At 44.8% G+C, this 13,148-nt stretch overlaps 1 non-coding gene across 1 annotated transcript; it reads left to right on the top strand.

The window, feature by feature from the left end:
* The first annotated feature begins 11,424 nt into the window (after window positions 1–11,424).
* TRNAT-UGU (transfer RNA threonine (anticodon UGU)) lies at window positions 11,425–11,496 on the top strand. Its single transcript has one exon. It is a non-coding gene; the product is annotated as a tRNA-Thr (tRNA).
* Window positions 11,497–13,148: the final 1,652 nt, after the last annotated feature.

Here is a 13,148-nt window from a genome sequence, read left to right as displayed (position 1 = left end):
AAAAACCAAGCCCTTAAGTATACATTTGTTTCTCTTATTCATTACCGAGGGTCTCGTACTTGCAGACTTGGTGCATTTAGGTTGTATATGAGGGACTATTGGTAAGCTGCCAGTTAGTAATATGTTCGCGTGCTACGTGACGCCAAACAGGCTCAGAAAGGGTGTGCCACACTCGCTCCTATGGCTACTAGTGGCGCTGATTGACACTCCCACGTTTAAATTGACATAGATACCCAATAAAGTGGCTGGGGGGATAGCTGTCGTGGTAGCTCAGTGATAGAGCATCGAACGCGTTATTCGAAGGTAGCAGGTTAGGATCCTGACCACGGCAAGTTATCTTTTCACCCACTTTTCTTCTCATTTACAATACAAATGGCCTAATACCTTCCCCTATACTCTCCTTGGTTTTATTGTCTGTTGCATCTCATTATTATTGTGTATAACACAAAAACGAGTCCTTAAGTATACACTTGTTTCCCTTATTCATTAACAAAGGTCTCGTACTGGCAGACTTGGTGCAATTAGGTAGTATACAGGAGAATAATGGTCAGCTGCCAGTTAGTAAGAAGTTCACGCGCTACGTTACGCCAAACAGGCTCATAAAGATTTTGCCACTTTCGCCGCCATGGCTACTATTGGCGGTAATTGACACTCCCACGTATAAATTGACATAGATACCCAATAAAGTGGCTGGGGGAGTAGCTGTCGTGGTAGCTCAGTGATATAGCATCGAATGCGTTATTCGAAGGTCGCAGGTTTGGATCCTGCCCACGGGAAGTTATTTTTTCACCCACTTTTCTTCTCATTTACAATACAAATGACCTAATACCTTCCCCTATACTTTCCTTGGTTTTATTGCCTGTTACATCTCATTAATATTGTGTAAAACACAAAAACGAGCCCTTAAGTATACACTTGTTTCCCTTATTCATTAACGATGGTCTCCTACTGGCAGACTTGGTGCATTTAGGTTTTATACAGGGGAATATTCGTCAGCTGCCAGTTAGTAAGAAGTTCACGCGCTACGTGACGCCAAACAGGCTCATAAAGAGTGTGCCGCACTCGCCGCCATGGCTACTACTGGCGCTGATTGACACTCCCACGTTTAAATTGACATAGATACCACTTAAAGTGGCTGCGGGGATAGCTGTCGTGGTAGCGCAGTAGTAGAGAATCGAACGCGTCATTCGAAGATTGCAGGTTCAAATCTTGCCCACGGCAAGTTATCTTTTCACCCACTTTTCTTCTCATTTACAATACAAATGGCCTAATACCTTCCCCTATACTCTACTTGGTTTTATTGTCTGTTACATGTCATTACTATTGTGTAAAACACAAAAACGAGCCCTTAAGTATACACTTGTTTCCATTATTCATTAAGAAAGGTCTCGTACTGGAAGACTTGGTACATTTAGGTTTTACACGAGGGACTATTGGTCAGCTGCCAGTTAGTAATAGGTTCAAGTGCTACGTGACGCCAAACAGGCTCATAAAGAGTGTGCCACACTCGCCGCCGTGGCTACTAGTGGCGCTGATTTACACTCCCACGTGTAAATTGACATAGATAACCGAAAAAGTAGCTGGGGGGATAGCTGCCGTGGTAGGTCAGTGGTAGAGCATCGAACGTGTTATTCGAAGGTCGTAGGTTCGGATGCTGCCCACGGCAAGTTATCTTTTCACCCAATTTTCTTCTCATTAACACTACGACTGGCCAAATAAATTGCCCTATACTTTCCTTGGCATTATTGTCTGTTACATCTCATTATTATTGTGTAAAACACGAAAATCAAGCCCTTAAGTATACATCTGTTTCTCATATTCATTACCGAGGGTCTCGTACTTGCAGACTTGGTGCATTTAGGTTGTATATGAGGGACTATTGGTAAGCTGCCAGTTAGTAATATGTTCGCGTGCTACGTGACGCCAAACAGGCTCAGAAAGGGTGTGCCACACTCGCTCCTATGACTACTAGTGGCGCTGATTGACACTCCCACGTTTAAATTGACATAGATACCCAATAAAGTGGCTGGGGGGATAGCTGTCGTGGTAGCTCAGCGATAGAGCATCGAACGCGTTATTCGAAGGTAGCAGGTTAGGATCCTGACCACGGCAAGTTATCTTTTCACCCACTTTTCTTCTCATTTACAATACAAATGGCCTAATACCTTCCCCTATACTCTCCTTGGTTTTATTGTCTGTTGCATCTCATTATTATTGTGTATAACACAAAAACGAGTCCTTAAGTATACACTTGTTTCCCTTATTCATTAACAAAGGTCTCGTACTGGCAGACTTGGTGCAATTAGGTAGTATACAGGAGAATATTGGTCAGCTGCCAGTTAGTAAGAAGTTCACGCGCTATGTTACGCCAAACAGGCTCATAAAGAGTGTGCCACACTCGCCGCCGTGGCTACTAGTGGCGCTGATTTACACTCTCACTGAGCTAGCCATGGTCAAAAAGACCGTAAAGTGTTCAGAGTGCGGGATAGGGAGGAAGGTGGAAATTAGTGCGGAAGAGAAAGCAGAAGATGACGCCAAGTGTAGACAGTGCGAGTTCGAGGAGAAAATGAAAAATATGATGGCGGTCCAGAGTGGGCTCATGGAGAAAATCGCAGAGCTGGAGAATGCATTGGCGAAGGAGCGAGAGAAAACGTCAGCCATGGAGGAAAGGCTCCGGGCAGCCGAGAAAGGCCTATCGAAGGTCGTGAAGGGGAACGAAGACGCAGGTGACGGCGGAAGCATTATGGCGACGACCCCCCGTGCGGGAGAGATGAGGGAAACAGGCATGACAAAGGCAGATACATTGGCCACAGGGCCCAGCTACCGGGAAGTAGTTTTGAGGGAGGGAGGGAGCAAACCAGCAGCCGTGACTCACGCTAGTCACCTAGTCGGCAGCCAGGTGCAGGTTTCAGAAGGAATGTCTGAACAGGTCATCATCGCCGGTGACTCAAATTTAGTCCGATGCGCAGCGGCAATCAAAGAAAGGGTGAAAGGCGACAAGAGAGTTGCGATAGGGACGTTCCCAGGACAAACGCTGGGGACAGTAATGAGTCAAGCGGGTGAACAACTCTCAGCTAAAGCTAACAATCGTAACCTCGTTGTAATTGCGGGAGGGTTAAATGACGTCCTGAAAAAAGAATCGTCAGGACTAGCGATGACCTTGGCGAAAGGGGTGGATGACATGCGCACCGTGTCCCCCCAGGTGCAAATTGTAGTATGCACAGTACCGGAAGTACCAGTAGGCAACGTCAACCTGCAAAGAGCGGTAGTCGACGCAAACAAAGAGATATGGCGAATTAGTCGAGAGAAGGGGTTCGAGGTAGTGGATTTAAACAGGGAAGTGCACAGGTGGGGTGGATTCCAAAGAGACAAGATTCATTTCGATAAGAGGCTTGGACACGAGGTGGGCTGGCGACTGGCAGGACGCGCAGTAGTTTTTTTGGGGGGCTCACGGGCCCTTCGGAGTCTGGGGTAGCTCGTAACGGGGAAAACAACCAGGAGGACGCTTTGACAGGTAGAATTGCGAAAACCCAGAAAAAAGGTAAAAGAAAAAGGAAAAAGGCGCGTGTTGCAATTAGTTACATAAACATGCAGGGTGGCAGAAAGAAGGCAAAATGGTTAGAGATTGAGGAGCAGTTAAACAAAGAACAGATAGGCGTGTATGCGGTTACAGAAACACACCTTAGAGACTTGGAAGAGCCACCACATATTAAAAATTATGTTTGGGAAGGGTGTAACAGGACCATATCGGAAAAGAAAGGTGGGGGTGTAGGAATGCTAATTCACCGCGGAGCCAAATGGGTTAGAGTGAAACAGACGTGTTCAGAGCACCTCTGGGTTCGGGGCACAGTAGGTGGAAAGGAAACGTGGCTAGGGGTAGCCTACTTGTGGACGGGGAATAACTGCAGAGAAAAGAATCAGGAGATAGTGGATTGCATGAGTGCGGATATTAAGGAATTTGGTAATGGGGCCGAAATCATCCTTCTAGGGGACATGAATGCCCACATACATGACCTTGACGGATATTCAGACACCAATGGGAAGTTATTACTAGATCTTTGCGAGCAACATAGTCTGGAGATAGTTAACACGGGGCCTAAATGTGACGGCCAGATCACATGGGAAGTCGGAAACAAGCAATCAAGTATTGATTATTGTCTCATGACTGAAGGAATTTACCACAAACTGACAGAAATGAGGATAGATGAGAAAGGCATTAACAGCTTGGGTAGTGATCATAAACGAATAACATTACAAATGGGATACAAAACTAAAAATATGAGCATGGAATCAAAGTCTGGCAGCTCGTATTTAAATGACAAACAAATAATAAATATAGCCGCAAGAGTCGAGGAAGAAGTAGGCGAAATACCAGGCAAGGACTGGGAGTATAGGGAGCTGTTACATCTAATGACGAAGGAGATAGGGAAAGAGAAGAAAACCGTTTGCTGGAAAGGAAAAAGGAAGCCAAAAAGTTGGTGGAACAAGGAAATCCGGGAGGTGATCGAGAAGCGACGCGAAGCATCACGGGAGCATAGAAAGGCAAAAAAGAAGAAGCGGCCGCAGGACGAAGTCAAAAAAATATGGGAAATATATTTGGAGAAAAAATCCCTTGTACAGAAATTGGTAGAGGCAAAAATTAAAGGTGAAAGTGAACGCTGGATGACAGAGATACACGAAAAAAAGAAGGCCGCGCCTAGAATTTTTTGGAGCCACATAAAGGCGCTAGGTAGGAAGTCTGTCACAACGCAACAACATATTCTAGATGAAGGAGGAAATCAATTGGAAGGGTACGAAGCGCTAGGTTACATCCAAAAGGTAACAGCCGATTCGTTTCAAAAGAGCGTCCAGGGGATCTCCTTGGTGAGTAAAAGTGTGGCGGAGAAAGCAACAGAGGAAGAGCTAGTACTAGATAATTTCAACTGGAAAAAGGCCGAAGAAAAAATTCCAAAGCACACTGCCGCGGGTTTAGATGGGATTCCCGTTAGCCTCATTAACGATCTAGGACATAACACTAAAGAAGCATTGTTAAAAGCAGTAGAAAAAAGCTTAAAGGACGGACAAATACCGGACAGTTGGCGACAAAGTAGAATGAACTTAATCTATAAAGGCAAGGGAGAAAAGGACAAGATTCGCTCGTATAGACCACTAACCATTACATCGGTACTATACAGGTTGGCGATGCAAGCAGTAAAAATGAAAATAGAAACATGGGCCGAACATAACGATATTTTGGGAGAACTTCAGAACGGATTTCGAGTCGACAGGCGGTTAGACGATAACCTGTTTGTTCTCACTCAGTGTATAGAAATATCTAAAATAGAGAATAGGCCCTTGTACGTGGCTTTTCTAGACGTCACTGGGGCATACGACAACGTTAATCAGGAAATTTTGTGGGATATATTGAAAGGAATGGGCATGGGCGACGACTGTATACAGCTTTTGAGGGAGATATACCGAGAAAATACAGTTTGCATAGAGTGGGAAGGAATGCGTAGCAAAGAGAACGTTGAGGTTAGCAGGGGTCTGAGACAGGGATGTCCTTTGTCCCCACTGTTATTCATGCTGTACATGGTGAGTAAGGAAAAAGCGCTAGAAGGTAGCAACATTGGTTTTAATCTGTCACACAAACAGGGCGGCATGATGATTGAGCAGAAGCTTCCAGGTTTATTTTATGCGGACGATATCGTCTTATTTGCGGACAGTCGAGATGATATACAGCAGCTGGCGAATATATGCGGAAGGGAAGGTGAAGCTCTTGGACTAGGATTCAGTGTAACGAAGTGTGGTTTGATGGTATTTAATGATCCCTGTGATCAGACGGTGTCCATACAAGGCCAAGAAATACCGAGGGTAAGTGAATACAAGTACCTTGGAGTATAGGTAAATGAGAGTGATAGATACATGGAGGTACAGGAAAAAGCCTCGGCAGCAAAAGGAAAGAGGAATGCGGCAATAATGAAGCACAGAGCGTTGTGGGGATACAATAGGTATGAGGTGCTTCGAGGTCTGTGGAAGGGTGTAATGGTTCCAGGGCTTACTTTTGGGAACTCAGTGGTGTGCATGAGGGCAGAGGTGCAATCGGGAATGGATGTAAATCAAAGGACTGTGGGACGCCTCGCGTTGGGTGCTCACGGGAAGACGACAAACGAGGCTGTAAAGGGCGATATGGGGTGGGCAGGTTTTGAGGCGAGGGAAGCGCAGAGCAAAATAAGGTTCGAAGAAAGGCTAAGAAATATGAAGGAGAGTAGATGGGCAGAGAAGGTGTTCCGTTATTTGTATAGGAAGAGCGTGGACACACAGTGGAGAAAAAGAACTAGAAGACTCACTAGTAAATATACGGCTGGTATTGTGAGCCATATGTCAACAAAGAGCGTTAAGGGAAAAGTCAGGGAGGCGGAGAGGATTTATTGGATGGCAGCTATGGAGAAAAAACCGGCTTTGAGTAACTACCGAAAGGGCAAAAATGAAATAAGGAGGGAGGCATTTTACGATAATTCAAGGGGAAGCGCTTTACTGTTTGAAGCGAGATCGGGTTGCCTTAGAACGCGTAGTTATAAAGCAAGATTCAGTAAAGAAGAAGAACAGTGCACATGCTGCGGGAAAGATAAGGAAACGGCGGAGCATGTTCTGATTGAATGTGGAGATATCCACCCAGGTGTACGTTTGGGCACGAGCCTACAGGAAGCCTTGGGTTTTAGGGACAACAATGGAAAGCTGAACACACCCGCGATTGAAATAAGTAAGAGACGGTTAGAGTATTGGTGGCAGAAAATTAGAGAGAAAGGACAAAAATAAATATTGGAAAAATAAAATATGGACACTGTGCCGTAAATGGCAGAGAACTTAAGCTGAAAATTTACCTTTTTTCCATTAAGATAGAATTTATCGAAGTAGAGGCATTAGGCCAACATAAAAAAAAGGGAAAAAAGGTTGTTTTTTTTTTGTCGAGCCTGGTGGCATACTTGTCACCACCCCGTTATAAAGGGGACGCTCATAGCATCCATCCATCCACGTTGAAATTGACATAGATACCCAAAAAAGTAGCTGCGGAGATAGCTGCCGTAGTAGGTCAGTGGTAGAGCATGGAACGCGTTATTCGAAGGTCGCAGGTTCGGATCCTGCCCACGGCAAGTTATCTTTTCACCCACTTTTCTTCTCATTTAAAATACAACTGACCTAATACCTTCCCCTATACTTTCCTTGGTTTTAATGTCTGTTACATGTCATTACTATTGTGTAAAACACAAAAACGAGCCCTTAAGTATACACTTGTTTCCATTATTCATTAACAAAGGTCTCGTACTGGCAGACTTGGTGCATTTAGGTTTTATACGAGGGACTATTGGTCAGCTGCCAGTTAGTAATAGGTTCACGTGCTACGTGACGCCAAACAGGCTCATAAAGAGTGTGCCACACTCGCCGCCAAGGCTACTAGTGGCGCTGATTTACACTCCCACGTTTGAATTGACATAGATACCCAAAAAAGTAGCTGGGGGGATAGCTGCCGTGGTAGGTCAGTGGTAGAGCATCGAACGCGTATTCGAAGGTCGCAGGTTCGGATCCTGCCCAGGGCAAGTTATCGTTTCACCCACTTTTCTTCTCATTTACAATACAAATGGCATAACACCTTCCCCTAAACTCTCCTTGGTTTTATTGTCTGTTACATCTCATTATTATTGTGTAAAACACAAAAACGAGCCCTTAAGTATACACTTGTTTCCCTTAGTCATTAACAAAGGTCTCCTCCCTATCGGAAAAAAACGAATGGTGGGCATGGTGGAAACCACCACCCACCATTATAGTGGATTAATGTAGTGGGTGAATGGTGGGAAACACCCACCATGGCGCATGGTGGGTATGGTGGGTGCTGCAGTGCCGGCAACACTTGAGCGCAAAATGACGTCAGAATCACCGTGACGAGCTGCCTCAAAAAATAAAAAAGAATTCTATAAAAACGGTATAAAAAAACACCCGTCCCGTAAAAAAAAAAAACAAGGCGCCACGGAGGATCGAACGTGCAACCTGCGGATTCCCATTCGAAGACGCTAACCACTGCGCCACACCAACATGACGGCGGTTGCGTGTTAAATACTTAGTTGGCGTACAAACTTAAGGTTCAACTTAAGTTATGTTTGTCGTGTACACAACATAGACAAGATCTACACCTGCTACTAAAAATTGCACATTTATTAAACACAAGCAACTGCGCCCTGTAACGATTGCCACTATGTTATTGGCACTAGTGCTGTTTTTTTTACAATTCACAACTTAAAGGAAAAAAAAAACCAAGTGGACTGGGGAGCAGCAACAGTTTACCGGCGGGGTCTACCAAGTTTAATATCCGTTTCGAGCTCGTTCTAAAGGGCGACATCTGCTCACGCTTTATGACGCTTCTAGGCTCATTTTATAGATACGACCGCCTAATTTATTTGAGTGAGTATTGGGATGCTTTTCGCGCAATGTAGAGGGCGGTCGCGCCAGCACAATGCTGTTGCTCTTTCGCTAAAGCAACAACTACATAACGGCTTGGCCAAAACGAATGCAGTGTACCGGAAACATTACGCTATCATAATGGTTCACCAAGCACACGAATTGCCACGTCTGAGTTCTCGTACAAAAGCGAGAGAAGTGCCGGCGAGTGCGACCGGCGGCTGTCGGTGAGAAGACACTAAATTACGTTCTCTGGGAGTGCTTTAATCGCGTCGCATCGATGTTTGTTGCTTCTTGAGCGAACAGCATACACAATGAAAAATGCTTCATTTAGGTTAATTGATGTCATATGGCTGCGCTGTATTGTCATACTTAATCGTCGTAATCGTGTATTCTGAAACCCGGAAGCACGGATAACACAATTGTACGGGCTCGGTCAGTAGGCCTAACCTTTGGTGGAAATCATGATGGTAGAACATGTAGTGTACTGATCCCAGCTTGGTACACTATATAATTTGCCCGCCATTATAAGCCAACCCATCATCTGCTTACTGCTTCCCAGCATTATCGCGATGGTGGGCAGAGCTTCTCAGCTTGGTACACCATGTGGCCCACCATAACAAGCAGCACCCATCATCTGCTTAGTGCTTCCCAGCATTATCGCAATGGTGGGAAGAGTTTCTCAGCTTGGTACACCATGTAGCCCACCATAATAAGCACCACCCACCATATGTTTGGGGCTTCCCAGCATTATCGCAATGGTGGGCAGAGTGTCCCATTATTGCCCACTATCTAGCCTCTGCTTTCCACCATCATTTTCACTTTACCCATCATCTGTACACCATACCATCCAGTATGTCCCGGCATAACCACCATATTTTCCACTACGTCCCACCATAGCCATCATAATTTCCACCATACCCACTAATATTTCCACCATGCCCACTATTATTTCCACTACGCCCACCATGTTTTCCAGTATCCACCATGGCAATTTTTCCAATGGGGCTACTGGCAGAGTTGGTGCATTTAGGTAGTATACAGGGGAATATTGGTCAGCTGCCAGTTAGTAAGAAGTTCACGCGCTACGTTACGCCAAACAGGCTCAGAAAGGGTGTGCCACACTCGCTGCCATGGCTACTAGTGGCGTTGATTGACACTCCCACGTTTAAATTGACATAGATACCCAATAAAGTGGCTGGGGGGATAGCTGTCGTGGTAGCTCATTCATAGAGCATCGAACGCGTTATTCGAAGGTAGCAGGTTCGGATCCTGACCACGGCAAGTTATCTTTTCACCCACTTTTCTTCTCAATTACAATACAAATGGCCTAATACCTTCCCCTATACTCTCCTTGGTTTTATTGTCTGTTGCATCTCATTATTATTGTGTATAACACAAAAACGAGCCCTTAAGTATACACTTGTTTCCCCTATTCATTAACAAAGGTCTCGTACTGGCAGACTTGGTGCAATTAGGTAGTATACAGGAGAATATTGGTCAGCTGCCAGTTAGTAAGAAGTTCACGCGCTACGTTACGCCAAACAGGCTCATAAAGATTGTGCCACTTTCGACGCCATGGCTACTATTGGCGGTAATTGATACTCCCACGTATAAATTGACATAGATACCCAATAAAGTGGCTAGGGGAATAGCTGTCGTGGTAGCTCAGTGATAGAGCATCGAATGCGTTATTCGAAGGTCGCAGGTTTGGATGCTGCCCAGGCAAGTTATGTTTTCACCCACTTTTCTTCTCATTTACATTACAATTGGCCTAATAACTTCCCCTATACTTTCCTTGGCATTATTGTCTGTTACATCTCTATATTATTGTGTCAAACACGAAAAACAAGGCCTTAGGTATTCACTTGTTTTCCTTATTCATTACCGAGGGTCTCGTACTGGCAGACTTGGTGCATTTAGGTTTTATACGAGGGACTATTGGTCAGCTGCCGGTTAGTAATGGGTTCACGTGCTACGTGACGCCAAACAGGCTCATAAAGAGTGTGCCACACTCGCCGCCGTGGCTACTAGTGGCGCTGATTTACACTCCAACGTTAAATTGACATAGATACCCAAAAAAGTAGCTGCGGAGATCGCTGCCGTGGTAGGTCAGTGGTAGAGCATGGAACGCGTTATTCGAAGGTCGCAGGTTCAGATCTTGCCCACGGCAAGTTATCTTTTCACCCACTTTTCTTCTCATTTAAAATACAACTGACCTAATACCTTCCCCTATACTTTCCTTGGTTTTATTGTCTGTTACATGTCATTACTATTGTGTAAAACACAAAAACGAGCCCTTAAGTATACACTTGTTTCCAATATTCATTAACAAAGGTCTCGTACTGGCAGACTTGGTGCATTTAGATTTTATACGAGGGACTATTAGTCAGCTGCCAGTTAGTAGTAGGTTCACGTGCTACGTGACGCCAAACAGGCTCATAAAGAGTGTGCCACACTCGCCGCTGTGGCTACTAGTGGCGCTGATTTACACTCCCACGTTTAAATTGACATTGATTCCGAAAAAAGTTGCTGGGGGGATAGCTGCCGTGGTAGGTCAGTGGTAGAGCATCGAACGCGTATTTGAAGGTCGCAGGTTCGGATCCTGCCCACGGCAAGTTATCTTTTCACCCACATTTTTTCTCCATTACATTACTATTGGCCTAATAACTTACTTTATACTTTCCTTGGCATTACGGTCTGTTACATTTCATTATGATTGTGTAAAAAACGAAAAACGAGCCCTTGAATATACACTTGTTTTTCTTATTCATTAAAGAGGGTCTTGTACTGGCAGACTTAGTGCATTTAGGTTGTATACGGGGGACTATTTGTCAGCTGCTTGTTAGTAATAAGTTCACGTGCTACGTGACGCCAAACAGGCTCATAAAGAGTGTGCCACACTCGCTGCCATGGCTACTAGTGGCGCCGATTGACACTCCCACGTGTAAATTGGCATAGATACCCAATAAATTGGCTTGGGAGATAGCTGTCGTGGTAGCTCAGTGGTAGAGCATCGAACGTGTTATTCGAAGGTCGCAGGTTCGGATCCTGCCCACGGCAAGTTATCTTTTCACCCAATTTTCTTCTCATTAACACTACGACTGGCCAAATAAATTGCCCGAAACTCTCCTTGGTTTTATTGTCTGTTACATGTCAATATTATTGTGTAAAACACAAAAACGAGCCCTTAAGTACACACTTGTTTCCCTTATACATCAACAAAGGTCTCGTACTGGCAGACTTGGTGTATTTAGGAAGTATACAGGGGAATATTGGTCAGCTGCCAGTTAGTAAGAAGTTCACGTGCTACGTTACGCCAAACAGGCTCATAACGAGTGTGCCACTTTCGCCGCCATGGCTACTAGTGGCGCTGATTGACACTCCCACGTATAAATTGACATAGATACCGAATAGAGTGGCTAGGGGATAGCTGTCGTGGTAGCTCAGTGATGTAGCATCGAATGCGTTGTTCGAAGGTCACAGGTTTGGATCCTGCCCAGGCAAGTTATGTGTTCACTCACTATTCTTCTCATTTACATTACAATTGGCCTATTAACTTCCCCTATACTTTCCTTGGCATTATTGTCTGTTACATCTCTATATTATTGTGTAAAACACAAAAAACAAGCCCTTAGGTATACACTTGTTGTCCTTATTCATTAACGAGGGTCTCGTACGGGCAGACTCGGTGCTTTAGGTTGTATACGGGGGACTATTGGTCAGCTGCCAGTTAGTAATAAGTTCACGTGCTACGTGACGCCAAACAGGCTCATAAAGAGTGTGTCACACTCGCCGCCGTGGCTACTAGTGGCGCTGATTTACACTCCCACGTTTAAATTGACATAGATAACCGAAAAAGTAGCTGGGGGGATAGCTGCCGTGGTAGGTCAGTGGTAGAGCATCGAACGTGTTATTCGAAGGTCGTATGTTCGGATGCTGCCCACGGCAAGTTATCTTTTCACCCAATTTTCTTCTCATTAACACTACGACTGGCCAAATAAATTGCCCTATACTTTCCTTGGCATTATTGTCTGTTACATCTCATTATTATTGTGTAAAACACGAAAATCAAGCCCTTAAGTATACATCTGTTTCTCATTATCATTACCGAGTGTCTCGTACTTGCAGACTTGGTGCATTTAGGTTGTATATGAGGGACTATTGGTAAGCTGCCAGTTAGTAATATGTTCGAGTGCTACGTGACGCCAAACAGGCTCAGAAAGGGTGTGCCACACTCGCTCCTCAGGCTACTAGTGGCACTGATTGACACTCCCACATTTAAATTGACATAGATACCCAATAAAGTGGCTGGGGGGATAGCTGTCGTGGTAGCTCAGTGATAGAGCATCGAACGCGTTATTCGAAGGTAGCAGGTTAGGATCCTGACCACGGCAAGTTATCTTTTCACCCACTTTTCTTCTCATTTACAATACAAATGGCCTAATACCTTCCCCTATACTCTCCTTGGTTTTATTTTCTGTTGCATCTCATTATTATTGTGTATAACACAAAAACGAGTCCTTAAGTATACACTTGTTTCCCTTATTCATTAACAAAGGTCTCGTACTGGCAGACTTGGTGCAATTAGGTAGTATACAGGAGAATATTGGTCAGCTGCCAGTTAGTAAGAAGTTCACGCGCTACGTTACGCCAAACAGGCTCATAAAGAGTGTGCCACACTCGCCGCCGTGGCTACTAGTGGCGCTGATTTA

Source organism: Rhipicephalus microplus, chromosome X (genome assembly GCF_043290135.1).
Source record: "Rhipicephalus microplus isolate Deutch F79 chromosome X, USDA_Rmic, whole genome shotgun sequence".
Lineage (NCBI taxonomy): Eukaryota > Metazoa > Arthropoda > Arachnida > Ixodida > Ixodidae > Rhipicephalus > Rhipicephalus microplus.
The sequence above is the reverse complement of the archived record's forward strand: the minus strand, read 5'-3'. Positions and strand labels throughout refer to the sequence as shown.